Source organism: Apium graveolens, chromosome 10 (assembly GCF_009905375.1).
Source record: "Apium graveolens cultivar Ventura chromosome 10, ASM990537v1, whole genome shotgun sequence".
NCBI classification, from domain to species: Eukaryota; Viridiplantae; Streptophyta; class Magnoliopsida; order Apiales; family Apiaceae; genus Apium; species Apium graveolens.
The window spans coordinates 85929598-85950913 of record NC_133656.1 but is presented as its reverse complement, the minus strand read 5'-3'; the positions used below and the strand labels follow the sequence as shown (position 1 = coordinate 85950913).

General features: G+C 36.7%; 1 non-coding gene across 1 annotated transcript; it reads left to right on the top strand.

The window, feature by feature from the left end:
- Positions 1-2444: 2444 nt before the first annotated feature.
- Positions 2445-2551, top strand: LOC141694227 (small nucleolar RNA R71). Its single transcript, XR_012563549.1, has one exon. It is a non-coding gene; the product is annotated as a small nucleolar RNA R71 (small nucleolar RNA).
- The last annotated feature ends 18765 nt before the right edge of the window (positions 2552-21316 follow it).

Genomic DNA, 21316 nt, shown 5'->3' with positions numbered 1-21316 from the left:
TGGTTAATAGCCAACCACACCTCCTTCCCTCCTATGTCATGCTTATGTCATCATGTGGTGTCATCCTTCCCTCTTTGTCCTCTTCCCATTGGTTGGATGACATCATCCCCTCTAATCTCTTTGATTAACTTCCTAATTGTTTGCCTAATGACCGCTGATCTGTTATACGGTTCGCTTAACTTTCGTTTTCGTTTATCGTTTGAGGGATCATACCCGGGATCTTATTACTTAGGTTCCCTTAACCTTTCTCAATATATTATATTCCTTTTATGATCCTCTCTTATAATCCTTTAATTTAAATCCTTCTTATCTTGTTACCTTATACTCAATTCTTTTCGTATCTAGTGGATTTCGGGGGAAAATCAAAGTGTTCGGAATTGGATTCTAACGATCTTTACATACACTTATATATCATATAGAGTACTAATAAAATCTCAGAATATCCATAACAGAACCCCTACATAGTATGGCATGAAAAGTTTTCTCATTCAGCAAAAACACTATTCATAAGGGTTTCAAAATTTTCCAAAAATTGGGGTTATTACATAACAAATAGGTAAAGTAGATGCATCACCTAAAAATGCATACCTTAATTGTTCAGGCAATGGTTTAAGCTCAAGTGTAGGAGCTTCCTCAATAGATGGCTTGAGGCGCTTTGGAGATTTGTTTAACTTCTCCATTCTAAGAGATTCAAAAGGCATATCTATCTTCCGCTTCCAGGGAGAAGCATTCAGATATTGCAACTGCTCATCACCTTCGTCATCTTCACTATCTGAATTCCCCAACAATGCATTTTCTAAGGCATCATACCTTAGCAATTGATTAAGTTCTGAAGTAACCACAGAATCAACCAACTACACCTTAGAGCACTCCTCATTTTTTGTAGGAAATTTCATGGCATTGAACACATTAAAAGTTACATCATGATACAACACTCGCATAGTGAGCTCACCCTTCTGCACATCTATCAAGGTTCGGCCTGTAGCCAAGAAAGATCTTCCCAAAATTATGGGAATCTTCTTATCCTCCTCAAAATCAAGAATTACAAAATCAGCAGGAAAGATGAGTTTATCCACCATGACCAAAACATCCTTAACAATGCCTTGTGGATATGTAATAGAATGATCGGCCAACTGCAAGGTCATATAAGTAGGCTTTGGATCAGGTAAGTCCAACTTTTTGAAGATTGACAAAGGCATAAGATTGATGTTATCTCCCAAGTCACATAAGCATTTTTCAAATGACACTTTTCCAATGGTGCAAGGAATCGTGAAGCTTCCAGGATCTTTAAGCTTTGGAGGCAACTTCTGTTGTACCACAACACTGCATTCCTCCGTGAGAGCAACTGTCTCTAAGTCATCAAGCTTCACTTTTCGAGAAAGTATACCTTTCATAATCTTTGCATAATTAGGCATCTATTCAAGAGCTTCAGCGAAAGGTATGTTGATATGAAGTTTCTTGAACACCTCAAGAAACTTCTCAAACTGCTTATCCAACATTTTCTTCTACAGACTCTTAGGAAAGGGAGGTGGATGATGGATCTGCTTCTCCCCTGTATTAACCTCAAGAGGAGTGTGTTCAACAGTAGTCTTCCTTGGTTCTACTTCAGCTTTATTCTGCACTTCTTCTTCAGCCACAACTTCTTCATCCGAAACTTGGGAGTGTTCGGGATTCGCAACCTTCCAAGACCTCAATGTAATTGCCTTTACCTGCTCCTTAGCTTCCCTCTTTCCCGGCACTTCAGTGTCACTAAGGAGTGTACCAGGTTGACGATTTTAGCAAAGCATTGGCAATTTTTCCAATTTGATTTTCCAAGGTCTTGATAGAAACCCCTTGGCTCATGCACATTAGCCTCAACTTCTCCAATTCAAACTTTTCATTAGACTGTTGTAGTTGGAGTTGCTGCCTTGGTGCATATTGTGGTTGCTAAAAACCAGGAGGGTTGTACTGCTTTGTTGGATACTGCTGATAAGGCTGCTGAACCGCATTCAGAGTGTTGCTCCAGCTAAAGTTAGGATGATTGAGGTTGTTAGGATGATAGGTGGTTGACACAGGTTGCTGCGACCTCTGAAAGTTGCTCACAAACTGAGCTGATTCACTAGAAATAGCACACTGCTCCGTCTCATGGGCACCAACACAAAGCTTACAGACACTAGTGATCTGATTAACTCCATAATTAGCCAAAGAATCCACCTTTATCGTCAAAATCCTTAAGCTGAACAGCTATAACAATAGCTGTATCTAAGTCCAGAATTCCTGCTACCTTGCCCGAAGATTATCTCTGAGTAGGATTCTGGTATTCATTAGCAGCCATCAGTTCAATCAATTCATAAGCTTCATCATAGCTTTTAGCCCACAGGGCTCCTCCTAGTGCTGCATCCAGCATGGGTTTAGAAGTAGCACCCAAACCATTATAGAAACAATTAATGATCATCCAATCAGGCATCCTATGGTGAGGACACTTCCTAAGAATCTCCTTATATTGATCCCAAGCCTTACATAAAGATTCTCCAGATTGCTGAGCAAATTGAGTAAATGCGTTTCTGATCGCATCAGTCTTCGCCATATGAAAGAATTTAGTTAAGAACTTTTGAGCAAGATCCTCCCATTTGGTGATAGATGTGGCGCCCTCCAAACCCGGGTCAGAAGTTTGGGGTCCACACACACACACACCTTATTAATAACCTGCTTATAACAATGATAAAGATAATAATAATGATATGCAGTGACCCTACTTACCGATTACCACGGACCGCAACAGGTTAAATTATGCACACAAGCCAACCACACTTACTTATATTACAAACCGTTCAAATCCCAACTATCCAAACTCAGAACTGAGTATTAAACATTATTACAAACTTTTACAAACTTAAATTATTCCAAAAGAAGCCTACTAGCTCAACTCGATCAACCTGAACCCCTAGCTCTCGCACTGGACTAGGGATCCTCGGTACCAACCGGTTCCTTCTTAACTGGAAAAGAACATAAACAACATCGCACAAATGAGCTAGCTGGCTCAGCAAGTCACAATGACAAAACTGAGAATAATGATCATCAGGTAAATATGGTTAAGATATCAAGTGAACAATGGATTATGATTTAGAATTGGATATTATATTTTCATTTTAAAAACCAAGGTTAGGCTGCTGATCAGTCACGCACTAACCCCGAGAAAAGCACACATCACTGCTCTAACTACTGGATCCAAGGCACACATTGGCCTAACTTGACCATTATATGGTCTGACCACGAATCTGGTCCAAAATTTTAGTAAAAACAATCCAATTCTACTATAATGACATAATAAGCATTAATAAACAATAAACAGAATCATTAACAACATTGGACGTTCAATAATGAAAATGGTTTCAATCTACATAAAGATCAATATAGCATTTCCAAAGCTTGGCTGCTAGGTAGTGAAAGAATTGGATAACAAAAAGATCAATATTTCAGGGTTTCAAGGATTTGGTCTTTCAAAGCATAAGATACAATGGTTTGAGTGTGTAAGCAATCCGGTTCAGTGTTTGATAATTAGTTTGTATGTATTTGTCGAGGCAAGAGCTTGGTTAAAGAAAATATAGGAATCATTTGAGATTCTAAATGATTGACGAATCACAAAAGACTATTTTTGTCACTTACCCACCTAAGAGAGAGGTCACCCGCTGGTGAAAGACCAAGAAAGGCACGGAGCCAGAGGTTAGAATAAACTGATTAAAGTTCAGTCAATTATTTTCGAGAAAGTAATTCCCAAGGTTATGGAGATAGTGAAAAAGCTTTAGAGCCAGAACAAAGGAGGACGAGTATGATGAATTATGAAGCTAAGTTATAAAAGTTGTCAAGATTCGTTCTTGATGACAAGGATCCCAGAACGACGTGATATTTGAAGTCAATGATTAGTGGGTTCGTGAAATGATTGTAATAGAAAAGAAAATATAAAGAAACTGAAGTGGAAAGGAAAATAAAGACAATAGAGTTTGAGGAATGATAAGGGAGTTGGGTATGAGGAAATCCTAAAGACTCGTAGCAATAGAAATAGAAAAGTATGAAATCGTCAGGATGAGGGTGATTCACCATGAGTTAAAATTGATGGTTGAAGGCATAAAAGATACATATATTTTATCCCCTGTAAGTTGGGTGGATTCGAGGAAACCTTGAGATAGTTCGAAGGATAAATAATGAGACACAGATAGACTGAGGAGACAAGGAAGTAAGAAATTAGGAAAAATGGGATGAAGGAAGTGACCTTCAAAAATATAAAGTGTATATAACACCTGGGGCTTGATGCCCAAAAGGGAGACTCTAGGTATAAAAGGTATTCCAACATTGAGATGACTGTTGAGATAAATAACAGAGGTAAATGAATAGTTAGAACTAAGAAGTTCACGTTGAACCCGCCCAATATCTTCCAGAACATCCCTATTATCATTACTGAATCAGGCAAGAAAAGCGAATAACCATTGTTATATTTTGGAGGCCATATTGATTGACCTCATTTTGAATACAGATGTTATCGTGAAAGTAGGCATATACTATCGAGGTGGGAATGATTGAATAAGACACCCATATCAGGGATATATGACTTGATTTATCCATGGAAGGATGCATGTACCTTTTTAAAGGTGGAATTAAGGATAGAACATCGGTAACTTAAAATGAATCCTAGGGAAATGCATAAAGGTTGGCATTTCACCCTTAATAGGGATAGTATGAGTTTTGACAGTATGAATTGGAAAGGATTAAGGTAACAACAACCTTTAAGGATCAGTGGAGAAATTTTTCAGAAGTATATAGACAATGATTCTGGTATTAGTAAATGGTATCTTGATATGCCCCGTGCCTAGGGTGTACCTGATGAAGGATTTAAGGATAATCTTAGAGGTTTTACAAGGAGAAAGGTAATATTCAAAATTCTCAAGAATAGAAATTTTGATGAAGGAAATATGACGTAATTATAATAATGCCAGGTGGGGCACATGTTGAACCATAAGAAAATATAGATCGATCCAATGAGGGTCGAGATTGGTGAAAACAAGACCCAAGATAAGAGACGTCCTAAGTATGACCGAGAGTCAGTTGTGGCAATGTTCACATCTAAAGACTAAGGCAATGACTTATGGAAAAATGGTGATTTTTTTTCTCACTAGAGCTTAAGGAAGAGCATTTTTACACAAGCAGTGGTTGGAAATGAGGTAGAAAAATTTAGTTGGAGATCGTTTAAAAGACATTGATTATAAGGAACTATTACTATCAGGAAAGGCCAATGAGGTGGCCGACACTTTAAATGTAAGAGGATAATTATAGGCGCTCGTGCCAGAGGAATACAGTGATGATGGTTGAAGCCGTGAAGGTTGTATTATGGTTTGGAAGATTGACATTCCTTCTGATGACTGTGCAATACCCAACCATAATAGTAGTTTGGTAAAGATTTAATTCATGTAATCGCCGTGAGCGGGCTATCTATCTTAGAAGGTCCTATATTGAGAATAATCCAGGACTATGTTTCAAAAAGGACTAAATGAACCTTGGAGTTAAGTCTTCTATTGAAGGCATATGATTAAGAATGGTATTAACCTCCTATCGTTGCTTTGATTAAAACTCTTCTGCAATTTTATCTGCTTCATGTCATGAAAGTACGTTAGGATCTAGAGTGTTCTTCATGAATTATGAATGGTGATTATGTTAACTCTTTAGAAGAATTTGATACGACAGGTATGGACTCCGTATGGTTAGCTATTAAGATTCCAAGGAAAACGAATGACGACGGTAGGTCAGTGGTGGACCATAGTAATGCAGCAACGATTCTTTGAATAATGAGCCGATTACAACCGTGAGAGTTGTAGTGTAATGGATGTTGAGATTGGGTACCCTTAATCGGGTTGTGGTGATGTATAAGTTATCATTAATAGACTAATTAAGTCGATTATTACTTATTGAATACTTATTCCTTCTTATCAATAGAGAGTCGTATTACTATACGAGGAAGGTTGTGGTGCAAGCATAGAATTCTAGTAACGATGATGTCTAGAATGAAATCCCGGATTCGATTTTCGTTGTCAAGGGAGTTTCAATGGTGAGTGTTTATGAGCTCGAGCAAGAGCATGGGTCCATAGAATGATGGATGGAATAGTGAAAGATTCAGGAACATGAATTGCGATGCTATAATACTTGATGGTGATATATATACGTATGTGATTTGTTCTCCTATGACAAACCTCTATAGTTCAGAAGTAGATTCCAAGCCAGATATTTTGTGGCAGTATATTTCATATATATACAATTCTCTTCAATTCGTTCTTTTCTCTCCTTTTCATTTCATATAAGCTGAGAAGAACAACCCTTCCAGAAGGGGAGGTATTGCCGAATGATTATCTATCTGGGTGATAGAAGCCTAGTAGGATACCATCTATTGTTTAATTGCTTGTCAAGTACTAAAGGCTGGCCACCTTCTGTACTAAATATGCAATAGAACAAGTGTTCATGATCATAGTGATCTCTCAATAAATTCTTTTACTTCTATATGAAGGACCAAGCTTTCGAAGATGGAGGCAGCTAGAGATGAAGTGGTACCAAGTATGGTGGTATTCCGATTCTAACGCGTTCATGATACTAAGGTTGACGTGGTTATTAAAAGGTTATAGAACACTAACGAACAAAAGTGTAACCAGTATAGTATTATGTACGGAAGATAGTAACGACTACGAACTGGAAAAGAATGGGTATTGAGAAGCAAAAGCTATAATGCTAGAAGCTATGATGAGAATCTGTGCAATAGACTTGAAAGAATTTGGAATGATCACTTAACGCGGATTGAGTTTTCTTACGATAATAGATCATATGTCAGTATTGAGATATCGCCTTATGATATCCTTGAGGGAAGACACTGTCGATCTCCCTTATGATAGGATGATATTGCAAAGCGCAAGATGCTCCGACCAGCAGTGGTCCAAAGGACCAAGGATATAATAGATCTAATCAGAGGACGGCTGGTAGTAGCCCAAGATGGACATAAAAAGTATGTTGATTTGACATGAAAGGACAAAGAATAGGAAGTAGGGGACCTAGTGCTATTATAGGTATTCCCTTAGAGATGATGGATGAGGTTCAAAAAGAAAGGAAAGTTAAGCCCACGAATTGTTGGACCCTTGGATATATTAAGACGTATTGGGAAGTTAACATATGAGCTAGCCTTACCCCGAACCTTAGCAAGTTCATAACATGTTCCATGTATCAATGTTAAGAAAGTGTAATCCGGATGCCAGACAAATAGGGGCATATGAGCGCATAGACATGCAACCAGACGAGTACTTAGAAGAAGGGTTGTCATGCTAGTCAGGGTTTGTGGCAGAACCACAATGTGGGAAAATTGACTTAAGAGTTAGAAAGTGCAATGCTAAGAAAGTATCTCTATTCATTTTCTATCTGATTCCGGGACGGAATCCTTTTAAGGAGGGGACACTGTAATAACCCCAAAATTTTTGAACTTTTTATAACCATTATGAATAGTGTTTTTGCTGATTATGCTGAATACTATGTAGGGGTTCTTTTATTGATATTCTGAGATCTTATTAGTACTCTATGTGGTATATAAGTGTATGTAAAGATCGTCAGAATCCAAATTCGAACACTTTAATTTTTCCTGAAAATCCACCAGATACCGAAAGAATTGAGTATAAGGTAAAAGGATTAAAAGGATTTAAATTCAAGGATTATAAGAGAGGATCATAAAAGGAATATAAAATATTGAGAAAGGTTTAGGCGAACCCAAGTAATAAGATCCCGGGTCTGATCCCTCAAACGATAAACGAGAACGAAAGTTAAGCGAACCGTATAACAGATCAGCGGTCATTAGCCAAGTAATTAGGAGTTAATCAAAGAGGTTAGTGATGATGATGTCATCACACTACAAGGAGAAGACATGTGGCAATTGGATGACATAAGAATGATGACCTAAGCATGACAAAAAGGAAGTGTGTTGTTGGTTGATTCTTGGCCATGCAAAAGTTACCATGGTAAATCCAAAACAATTAGCCAAGCCATAAACAAAGAAACAAAACAAAAATCATCACACAAATAACTAGGCAACCAAGCAAGAAGCATTTCTTCTCCCCATTTTCATTTTTGCTCTCGGCTTTCAAGGAAAAAACAAGGAAGAAAAATCCAGAGTCCAAGCTCCACTCAAGCATAAATTCCATGGTTTGTTTTTATGGATTCTACATTTCATAACTTAGCTTGGGTATGATTTTAAGCTCTTGATTCAAATTGATTCATAGCTAGTTAATTCACCAAAGATTAGGGTGAATAGTGTTTTCAAATTATAACTTTGTGTTTCTTAATTTCATTTGCAAGATTAAGGTTATATAAGGATAGATCAAGGTTCTTTGAGGCTCGCTAGTAACTTTTCACCCTCCAAGAAAGGCATAAATCTTCACACCCTTTAGTAATAAGTTTGAATGTTGAAGTTTGGAGATGGTTTGGATGGATGAGTAGTAATTTGAATGATAAGCATGATTCGAGCTTAATTGTTAAGTAGTTTAGTTGAATTTGGAGATGTTATAATATTTGATTGGATTGAGATCCTTGAGCTTATTATGACTGAAATCAGTAGCATTGATGTGTATCTTGAGTTGTTGTTGATTGGTAGTTGGATTGATATGATTTGGAATGATAAAATTTGGGAAATCGCGTAAACATAGCCGTCGTAATGTCCGATTTACCTTAGACTGCTTTTGTTCTTAACATCAGGACCCGTGAACTCAGTGCTAGGTTTTGACCATTGCAATTTTTAGATAGTTCATGTTACGATCTTCGTTTTGATATGTGGTTCGCTTGAATCCGATGTACGGTTTAGGAGAAACGATCGTTTTAAGTAACGGCGTTTCGCAAACGAACCTTTACCCCTCGCCTTACTTTGAAACCTTGGTTAAGGACCTTAAATGACTAATTTGTAATATCCGGGATATATCGTGTAATTATTTTCGATATTAAATAATTATTATGTGTGTTCAGTATCTATTTTGTGAGTTAATTGTTAAGTGATAAATGTACTTGAATATTCAAAAATAATATTAATTGAGTATTTTAATTTTTATATTTCCAAAATAAAATATAGATAATTGTCATATCTTCCTAATTATTTTTATGTTGATTTATAGATTTATAAGAATCATATGAAATTTTTAAAATCTTTTTCCGGGTAATTAAAATTTATTTTATAAAAACGGGAACCAACCGACGTCAACCGTTGTTACGTTTTTGGAACCTGAAACTCTTCCGAGAACTCCTTCCTAACCTAATTGTAATATTCCGAGCATTTTCCATGTTTCGACTTTTTCGATCCGGCGTACGGTTTGTCCTGCGCGGGTCCCGGCACAACATTTTCGATACAATATTCGTTTCGGTATATTAATAAAACCCGTATTTTCGATAAACGGGAGCTTTTTATTGAACTATCCCAATTATCACTTCGTAGTACGTGTAACTGGGTGCTGAGACCAAGACCGCAGTACAAGCTGTACTGATTTGGATAATTATCCCGAAAACCGATACCGTTTGGATCAGTTTTTATAAATAAACGTACCATTTTATATCCGGAATGATCCAACGGGATACTAATTTTCCGTAATTATAAATAGCCTTTTACCGTATTTTATTTCGTATAAAAATCAATTGCAGACAGATAATTATATAATTTTACAGAGAAAAATCTTATATTCATAAACTGTTCTAAGAATCAAACAGCAAAACGAAGGCGTTACCGATCTCTGTTTTTAAAGCTTGAGTAACCAAAACGAAGGATTTGAGGTGTTCTATCAGATTCTGAGCTTTGTTTCACTGCAGAAATCAAGGTTATTTTTCTAAAAATTTATTTATTTTCGAATTTATATTATTAAAAATATGAATTTTTGTTCGGATGATTGTTTGTATGATTTGATGATTGCATGTTGTAGAGCTTGTTTTCCTGATGATTTTCATATATCATACGTCTGATTTGGAGTTCAATAACATGTTCAAATTTGAGTTTGATTTTCGAATTTCAAAATTAGGGTTTATAACCCGTATGAATGTTCTTAATTGAAATTTGGGGGTTTCTTATTCTGTGATAGATTGATGATGTGTTATAGTGGGTTGTGTTCTCTGTGAAATTTGCAATCTAGTCGTATAAGTTTCATGAACCAACGAGGTCTGTAGAGAAGGGAGTTGTGTTTTGAAGTTTTCCGATGTTCGCCGGAAACTGGAAAACTTCACGGCCAAATTCCGGCCAACTCAGGGATTGTTAGGATGAATTGATTGCATGGTTGTGTTCCTGATGTTGTGTAGATGTGATCTGGAGGTGTTGGTGGGGTGAGGACGCCGGGAACGTGTTCTCCGGCGAACCCGACTGTTTTCCGGCGAAGAGTTGGAAAATTACAGTTTGGTACCCCAACTTTTGAAAACGATGCAGTTAGGTCCCTGAGGTTTGCAGACTTTGCAAATTTAGGATTCCTGTTTATAAAATGTTTAAAAATCATATTTCTTATTTATTTTTATTATAAAAATTCGTTTTTAATTTCTGAAAATTCTAAAAATTATTATTTTAATTCCGAAAATTATTTTTAATTCACAAATAAATCTGAATTAATTAGTTAATTAATTTCAATTAATTTTTAATTGATTAATTAGTCAATTAATTCAAAAATTAATTGATTAATTGATTTAATTAATTATTAATTGATTTTTAATTAATTATTTAATTAGATTTAATTATTAAAAATGATTTAAAAATTCTGAAAAATAGTTTCGAGCTTTAAAATATTATTCTAAATTATTTTCAAGGCTCGATAATTATTCTAAAATTGTTTCGGAGCCATAATTGGCCAACCGAACCCTGTTTATTAACCCGAAATTGATCCAACGACCCGTTTTAATTCCGAAAAATGTTTTAAAAATTATTTTAAGTACCCGAAAGCACATTTATGACCCGAGACTTCTTTATAAATGATATGTCATTGATTACGTGATGTATTATGTGTTATACGTGACCTGTTGTTTGACTATCGGTCTATATATTCGGTGTTTACTTCGTTATTGCATAGATTTCAATCCGTTAATCGGATTTGGGTAAAACGAAGGGTAGATAGAAGTGTGTGTTGAATAGAACTCTATGAGTTGATGATTGATAGATACTTATGATATGTGAGCAGAAAAGGCAAGACGTAGGAAAGGAAAACAGATAGTTGAAGAGTAAGACGGTTGTGATTGGAAGTCAGTGCAGAGTAGTAAGCTAATACCAGGCAAGTGTTCTGAACTTTCTCGAGACATTGTAATTCTTGATAGTCTTGTTGACATTGCAAGTGCTTTGAAGCACGGAAACCTAAACCCTGATTTCAGTTATTGTTCTTGAGCCATGAACCATATTCTTTCTAAGCCATTGATTATTGTAAACCCAAACTCGAACCTCAAGTATACGATACTATTCCATAAATACATGCAAACAAAATCCCAAACACTAAACTGAATTACTTGTACATTCAACCATTGTATCCTATGCTTTGAGAGCCCAAATCTTTGAAACCCTGAAATATTGATTCTTTTGTTATCCAATTCTTTCATTACCCAGCGTTCAAGCTTTTAAACTACTTATTTGATCCTTACAAAGATTGAAAACCTTTCATTGTTAAACACTCATTGTTGTTAATGATTTTGGTTATTGTTTATTATTGCATATTCTGTTATTATGTTAGAATTGGATTGTTTTTATAAAATTGTGGACCAGATTCGTGGTCAGACCATATAATGGTCAAGTTAGGCCAATGTGTGCCTTGGATCCAGTAGTTAGAGCAATGCTGTGTGCCTTGCTCGGGGTTAGTGTATGACTGATCAGCAGCCTAACCTTGGCTTTTAAATTAAAAGTATAATATCCAATTCTGAATCATAATCCAATGTTCACTTGATATCATAATCATAGTCACCTGATGATCATTATTCTCAGTTTTGTCATTTTCACTTGCTGAGCTAGTTAGCTCATTTGTGCGATGTTGTTTATATTCTTTCCAGTTAAAAAGGAACCAATTGGTAGCGAGGATCCCCAGTCCAGCGCGAGAGCTAAGGGTTCAGGTTGAGGAAGCTGAGCTAGTAGGCTTCTTTTGGGATAATTTAAGTTTGTAAAAGTTTGTATTAATGTTTGATACTCAGTGTGAGTTTGAAATAGTTGGGATTTGAACGGTTTGTAATATATTAGTGTGTTTGGCTTGTGTGCATACTTTAACCTGTTGCGGTCCGTGGTAGTTGATAAGTAGGGTCACTGCATATATTATTATTATCTTTATTATTGTTATAAGCAGGTTATAATTAAGATGTGTGTATGGACCCCAAACTTCTGACCCGGGTTTGGAGGGCGCCACAGGTTTGGTATCAGAGCTACAGGTTATAAGTCACTGACACAAGCCTAGGATAATGGGAATGGGTAGAGGGTTAAGATTAGAAGTAAGGCATAGGATGAGAGAACATTGAGAGGTTGAGTGCTTCGGTATATCAGGTATTAGTATAGTTTGCGTTATGGAACGAGATTCTTATATTACGATATAATTTCAGATAGCAGAGATGGCCGACTCTTTTGTTCCCGTATCAGCTGATCACTCAGAACCTTCAGTTGGAGCACCAGCATCGGATCCACGACCTGTTATTCCACCAGCATTGGCTATTCTACCTCCACCGGTGTTGCAGCCCGTGCCACTGCAGGCTATTCCACCTCCAGGCATGAGGCCACCTGTCAGAGGACCCCCACCAGCTGATTCAGATTCCACTGGGCATTCAGTAGCGAGTGCCCCATTCCAGTCTATATTGCCCCCAGTTCCTTATTACCGGTATGAGGCTCTTCTATTGGAGTGTGATTCCTTGTTGGCTCAGATTAGAGAGTTACAGCATATCATCAGGACTACAGATGTTAATCGTGGTGTGAGGGAGCTTCGAGAGGAGATTCATGTGACCCGGAGGGTTCTTGAGGCTAGGTTACATGGAGCTACACTACCTGGCAGGGGCCCTGATGCACTGCTGGGCTGGGCTACTGAGGTGATGGAGGACTTTGAGAGGCTAGCAGGACCAGAGTTTCCTTGGAGCTGAGTTAGAGATTTTGAGATGAAGATGCTGAGTAGTGTTGTATGGTTATGTAGTATGGACAGTAGTGTGTAGTGTGTATCAGAAGACTTTTGAGTTGTATTTATAGACTAGCGATGCTGACTAGTGAGTAGGTTGTTGTACCCTTTCTGCTTTTACTTTTGAAGCGTCTTTACGCTTGTACTACCTAAAACTTTTGATCTATATATATCAGTACCTTTTTCCTTTCCAGCACTGTCATTTATTTTATTGCACCTGTTTTACTTTACCTTATTTATGGCACCAGTATACCCTGTGATACCATGTACCCTGTTTTCTCTAACTGTTTATATTCTGTAAAGAAGCATGCAATTTACTTAGTTACAACTGTTTTCAAAAAGAGATATTCTTGTTTTCCAAAACTTTTCTTTTATGCAAATATTTGATTCAAAAGCTAAATAAATTGATTGATTCTTTACAGAAAAATGCCTCCCAAAAGAAATACCCGCACCAACACCCAGAATGAAGAAACTAACAACAACAACAATAACAATCAAAATGATATAAACCAGAATGTGAACCCAGGACCCATGGACCCAGCAATAGCCCAGATTCTTCAAATCTTGGCCCAACAAATAGTTCACCTGGCACAACAACAGCAGAGATAGACCAATCCCCAGGTAACTTTCAAAACTTTTCAGGCAATAAACCCACCATAATTCAAGGGTTCCTTAGAAGCAAATGTTTGGTTAAAGGAAATAGAAAAGGCATTTGCCTTAGTGAAAGTGAAAGAGGAACAGAAGGTTGAGTTTGCAAGTTACTATCTGAAGAATGAGGCCACCTATTGGTGGGAAATGGTGAAGACATTGGAAGGCACAGATGTTATTAGTTGGGAAAGGTTCAAGGAATTGTTTTTAGAAAAGTATTTTCCTCAGTTTGTTCAGGATCAAATGGAGCTGAAGTTTTTAGAGTTAAAGCAAGGGAATATGTCGGTAACAGATTATGAAGGGAAGTTTGAGGAATTGTCAAGGTATGTGCCGTCGTATGTTGATACTGATAGAAAGAAAGCTAAGAGATTCCAGCAAGGCTTGAAGCCATGGATCAGGGGGAAAGTAGCTATTTTTGAATTGGATACCTACGCCGGGGTTGTACATAATGCTATGATCGCAGAGACAGAGAGTGAGATGTTCCAGAAAGATAAGGAAAGCAAGAAAAGGAAAGTTGAGGGAAGTGAGGGTCAGTCACAAACAGGGAAGTTTCCAAATTTTAAGAAGGGCAAGTTTCAGCCAGGGAGAAATTTTAATTTTAGGAGACAAAATGCAGGAGACGGAGGCCAGGGCAATCGTCCAGCTAATGTGAATCCGCCGAATCAGTTGAGATTAACTTTTCCAGATTGTCAAGTATGTGGAAAGAAGCATGGATGAGTTTGTAACAAGTTGAATGTGGTATGTTTTAAATGCAACCAGAAAGGGCACTACTCGAGGGAGTGCCGAAATCAGCCAGCAAATAAGGATCAGCCTATCCAGAATCCAGCAGTGAAGGTTCCAGTCATTGGATTTACATGCTTTAAATGTGGGAAGCCAGGACATATGGCCAGGGATTGTAAGACACCAGCCCCAGTCAGTAATGCATTGAGGATTATGGGATCTACCCCAATAGTGAATGAGACTTCAAGGGCTAGAGTTTTTGACATGTCGGTGAAGGATGCGATCCAGGATACGGATGTCGTGGCAGGTACGCTTAATGTGAATTCTTTATGTGCCAAAGTGTTAATAGACTCGGGAGCAACTCGATCATTTGTTTCACAAGATTTTATTAGTAAATTAAACTGTCCAGTTGAGTGCTTAAATGAAATAATGACTGTGGAATTAGCAAATCAAGAACGTGTAACTGTAAACCAAGTTTGTGGAAATTGTGAGATTGAGATTTCTGATAGTAAGTTTTGTGTAGATTTGATACCATTTAAGTTAGGAGAATTTGATGTGATATTAGGGATGGATTGGTTATCTAAGCATGATGCTCAGATAGATTGTCGAAATAAGAAAGTAATGGTGAAAATGCCAGACGAAAGAATAGTAACGTTCAAGGGACAGAAGCAGGTAAAGAAGTTCTTAATGATGATTCAAGCCAAGAAGTTACTACGGCAAGGATGCGAGCATTTCGTAACATACGTGATTGACAAAAGTCAGGAGCCAGCAAAACTTGAAGATATCCCAATAGTGAATGAATTTCCAGACGTATTTCCCGACGAATTGCCAGGACTTCCTCCAGATAGAGAAATTGAATTTGCGATCGACTTAGCACCTAGAACAGAACCAGTATCCAAAGCCCCGTACAGAATGGCGCCTGTTGAGATGAAAGAGCTAGCAAAGCAATTGCAGGAATTGTTAGAAAAAAGAGTAATCAAACCCAGCGTATCCCCGTGGGGAGCCCCGGTATTATTTGTCAAGAAGAAAGATGGAAGCATGAGACTGTGCATTGACTATAGGGAACTCAACAAGCTGACAATCAAGAACAAGTATCCGTTACCCAGAATCAATGATCTGTTTGACCAATTGAAGGGAGCCAAGTACTTCTCCAAAATTGATTTAAGATCGGGATATCATCAACTAAAGATCAAGCCAGAAGATATACCAAAGACAGCTTTCAGAACAAGGTATGGACATTACGAGTTTTTAGTGATGTCTTTTGGATTGACCAACGCCCCAGCAGCGTTTATGGACCTGATGAACAGAATTTTCAAGGAATATTTGGACAAGTTCGTTATAGTATTTATAGACAATATTTTGATCTATTCAAAGACGGAGGAGGATCATGCGGAACATTTAAGGACAACTTTGGAGATTTTAAGGAAAAAGAAGTTATATGCTAAATTGTCGAAGTGTGAGTTTTGGCTACAAGAAGTTCAGTTCTTAGGACACATAGTCAGTAACGAAGGGATCAAAGTGGACCCAGCAAAGATCGAGGCAATTACGAATTGGGAAAGACCGAGAACACCCACTGAGGTAAGAAGTTTCTTGGGATTGGCAGGATATTATCGACGATTCGTTCAGAATTTCTCAAGGATTGCCACACCATTAACAAAGCTTACACGAAAGAATGAAAAGTTTATATGGAATGACAAGTGCGAAGAAAGTTTTCAGGAATTGAAGCGGAGATTAATCATAACACTTGTTTTGTCACTTCCAGACAATCAAGGGAATTTCGTAATATATAGCGATGCTTCCTACAAAGGATTAGGACGTGTTCTTATGCAGCACGATAAGGTGATTGCGTATGCGTCAAGGCAATTGAAACCACACGAACAAAAGTATCCTACTCATGACTTGGAGCTAGCAGCTATAGTTTTTGCTTTGAAGATTTGGAGACATTATTTGTATGGAGAAAAGTGTGAGATTTTCACGGATCACAAAAGTTTGAAATATATATTTACCCAGAAGGAACTTAATATGAGGCAAAGGAGATGGTTAGAATTGATCAAGGATTATGATTGCTCGATTAATTATCATCCCGGTAAGGCGAATGTGGTGGTAGACGCATTAAGTCGGAAGGAAAAGTTAAATGAATTATCAGTACCTGAAGATATATATAAGGAATTTCAGAAATTGGAATTGGAAATTAGAGTTTGCGAGCCTGAGAAAGCGAAAGTGTACAGTATGACTTTCCAGCCGGAGTTGTTGGAGAAAATAAAGAAATGTCAGAAAGATGTAATGGATCAAGATATAAATCGTTTGATAGGTGGAGAATTATGCACGCAGAAGGATGATCAAGGCATTTTGAGATTTTCATCTAGAATCTGGATTCCACCAGTGACGGAGTTAAAGAATGAAATTTTACAAGAAGCACATAGTTCAAGATATTCCATCCATCCAGGGAGTACCAAAATGTACAGAGATTTAAAGAAAAATTATTGGTGGCCATATATGAAGAGGGAAATTGCGGAATGGGTTAGCAAATGTTATACCTGTCAGAGAGTTGAAGCAGAGCATCAAAGACCAAGCGGATTGCTACAGCCATTGGAGATTCCAGAGTGGAAGTGGGAACATATTACCATGGATTTCATAGTTGGATTACCAAGGACAAGAGCTAATCATGATGCCATTTGGGTTATAGTGGATAGACTTACCAAGTCAGCTCATTTTCTGCCTATAAATGAAAGATTTTCGCTCGACAAGTTGGTCCATATGTACCTAAAAGAAATTGTAGTTCGTCATGGAGTTCCAGTGTCTATCGTATCTGATCGAGATCCAAGGTTTAATTCAAGATTCTGGAAGAGTTTTCAAGAATGTTTGGGAACAAGACTGAATATGAGTACAACTTATCACCCCCAAACGGATGGCCAAAGTGAAAGAACGATCCAGACAATCAAGGATATGTTACGTGTTTGTGCTATTGATTTCAAAGGAAGTTGGGACGAACATTTACCCCTGGTAGAGTTTGCTTACAACAACAGTTATCATGCCAGCATTGGAATGCCACCTTATGAAGCCCTTTATGGACGCAAATATAGATCTCCATTATATTGGAACGAAGTAGGAGAACGCAAAATACTCGGACCTGAATTGGTGCAACAGACAAAGGAAGTTGTTGAAATTATCCAGAAGAGATTAATAGCCGCACAAAATCGTTAGAGGAGATATGCAGACCAGTCAAGGAAAGACATGGAATTTGAAGAAGGGAGCTTGGTATTATTAAAAGTATCACCGTGGAAAGGACTAACGAGGTTTGGGAAGAAAGGGAAGCTAAGCCCAAGATATGTCGGACCTTTTGAGATCCTAAAGAGCGTTGGCAAAGTCGCTTACGAATTGGCGTTACCTCCGCACATGGGGCACATTCACAATGTTTTTCATGTATCGATGCTCAAGAAATATAATCCAGACTCCAGGCATGTAATAGAATATGAGCCAATAGAGCTTCAGGCAGATTTATCATATGTAGAGAATCCAATAGAGATTTTAGAGGAAAAAGAGAAAGTATTGAGGAATAAAGTGATAAAGTTAGTAAGAGTATTGTGGAGAAACCCAAAGGTTGAAGAGTCAACCTGGGAGTTAGAAAGTGATATGAGAGAAAAGTATCCTCATTTGTTTTCTTAGGAGATTCTGAGGACATAATCCTTTTAAGGGGGGAAGGATGTAATATCCGGGATATATCGTGTAATTATTTTCGATATTAAATAATTATTATGTGTGTTCAATATCTATTTTGTGAGTTAATTGTTAAGTGATATATGTACTTGAATATTCAAAAATAATATTAATTGAGTATTTTAATTTTTATATGTCCAAAATAAAATATAGATAATTGTCATATCTTCCTAATTATTTTTATGTTGATTTATAGATTTATAAGAATCATATGAAATTTTTAAAATCTTTTTCCGGGTAATTAAAATTTATTTTATAAAAACGGGAACCAACCGACGTCAACCGTTGTTACATTTTTGGAACCCGAAACTCTTCCGAGAACTCCTTCCTAACCTAATTGTAATATTCTGAGCATTTTCCATATTTCGACTTTTTCGATCCGGCGTACGGTTTGTCCTGCGCGGGTCCCGGCACAACATTTTCGATACAATATTCGTTTCGGTATATTAATAAAACCCGTATTTTCGATAAACGGGAGCTTTTTATTAAACTATCCCAATTATCACTTCGTAGTACGTGTAACTGGGTGCTGAGACCAAGACCGCAGTACAAGCTGTACTGATTTGGATAATTATCCCGAAAACCGATACCGTTTGGATCAGTTTTTATAAATAAACGCCATTTTATATCCGGAATGATCCAACGGGATACTAATTTTCCGTAATTATAAATAGCCTTTTACCGTATTTTATTTCATATAAAAATCAATTACAGACAGATAATTATATAATTTTACAGAGAAAAATCTTATATTCATAAACTGTTCTAAGAATCAAACAGCAAAACGAAGGCGTTACCGATCTCTGTTTTTAAAGCTTGAGTAACCAAAACGAAGGATTTGAGGTGTTCTATCAGATTCTGAGCTTTGTTTCACTGCAGAAATCAAGGTTATTTTTCTAAAAATTTATTTATTTTTGAATTTATTTTATTAAAAATATGATTTTTTGTTCGGATGATTGTTTGTATGATTTGATGATTGCATGTTGTAGAGCTTGTTTTCCTGATGATTTTCATATGTCATACGTCTGATTTGAAGTTCAATAACATGTTCAAATTTGAGTTTGATTTTCGAATTTCAAAATTAGGGTTTATAACCCGTATGAATGTTCTTAATTGAAATTTGGGGGTTTCTTATTCTGTGATAGATGGATGATGTGTTATAGTGGATTGTGTTCTCTGTGAAATTTGCAATCTAGTCGTATAAGTTTCATGAACCAACGAGGTCTGTAGAGAAGGGAGTTGTGTTTTGAAGTTTTCCGATGTTCGCCGGAAACTGGAAAACTTCACGGCCAAATTCCGGCCAACTCAGGGATTGTTAGGATGAATTGATTGCATGGTTGTGTTCCTGATGTTGTGTAGATGTGATCTGGAGGTGTTGGTGGGGTGAGGACGCCGGGAACGTGTTCTCCGGCGAACCCGACTGTTTTCGGCGAAGAGCTGGAAAATTACAGTTTGGTACCCCAACTTTTGAAAACGATGCAGTTAGGTCCCTGAGGTTTGCAGACTTTACAAATTTAGGATTCCTGTTTATAAAATGTTTAAAAATCATATTTCTTATTTATTTTTATTATAAAAATTCGTTTTTAATTTCTGAAAATTCTAAAAATTATTATTTTAATTCCGAAAATTATTTTTAATTCACAAATAAATCTGAATTAATTAGTTAATTAATTTTAGTTAATTTTTAATTGATTAATTAGTCAATTAATTCGAAAATTAATTGATTAATTGATTTAATTAATTATTAATTGATTTTTAATTAATTATTTAATTAGATTTAATTATTAAAAATGATTTAAAAATTCTGAAAAATAGTTTCGAGCTTTAAAATATTATTCTAAATTATTTTCAAGGCTCGATAATTATTCTAAAATTGTTTCGGAGCCAGAATTGGCCAACCGAACCATGTTTATTAACCCGAAATTGATCCAACGACCCGTTTTAATTCCGAAAAATGTTTTAAAAATTATTTTAAATACCCGAAAGCACATTTATGACCCGAGACTTCTTTATAAATGATATGTCATTGATTACGTGATGTATTATGTGTTATACGTGACCTGTTGTTTGACTATCGGTCTATATATTCGGTGTTTACTTCGTTATTGCATAGATTTCAATCCGTTAATCGGATTTGGGTAAAACGAAGGGTAGATAGAAGTGTGTGTTGAATAGAACTCTATGAGTTGATGATTGATAGATACTTATGATATGTGAGCAGAAAAGGCAAGACGTAGGAAAGGAAAACAGATAGTTGAAGAGTAAGACGGTTGTGATTGGAAGTCAGTGCAGAGTAGTAAGCTAATACCAGGCAAGTGTTCTGAACTTTCTCGAGACATTGTAATTCTTGATAGTCTTGTTGACATTGCAAGTGCTTTGAAGCACGGAAACCTAAACCCTGATTTCAGTTATTGTTCTTGAGCCATGAACCATATTCTTTCTAAGCCATTGATTATTGTAAACCCAAACTCGAACCTCAAGTATACGATACTATTCCATAAATACATGCAAACAAAATCCCAAACACTGAACTGAATTACTTGTATATTCAACCATTGTATCCTATGCTTTGAGAGCCCAAATCTTTGAAACCCTGAAATATTGATTCTTTTGTTATCCAATTCTTTCATTACCCAGCGTTCAAGCTTTTAAACTACTTATTTGATCCTTACAAAGATTGAAAACCTTTCATTGTTAAACACTCATTATTGTTAATGATTTTGGTTATTGTTTATTATTGCATATTCTGTTATTATGTTAGAATTGGATTGTTTTTATAAAATTGTGGACCAGATTCGTGGTCAGACCATATAATGGTCAAGTTAGGCCAATGTGTGCATTGGATCCAGTAGTTAGAGCAATGTTGTGTGCCTTGCTCGGGGTTAGTGCGTGACTGATCAGCAGCCTAACCTTGGCTTTTAAATTAAAAGTATAATATCCAATTCTAAATCATAATCCAATGTTCACTTGATATCATAATCATAGTCACCTGATGATCATTATTCTCAGTTTTGTCATTTTGACTTGCTGAGCTAGTTAGCTCATTTGTGCGATGTTGTTTATATTCTTTCCAGTTAAAAAGGAACCAGTTGGTA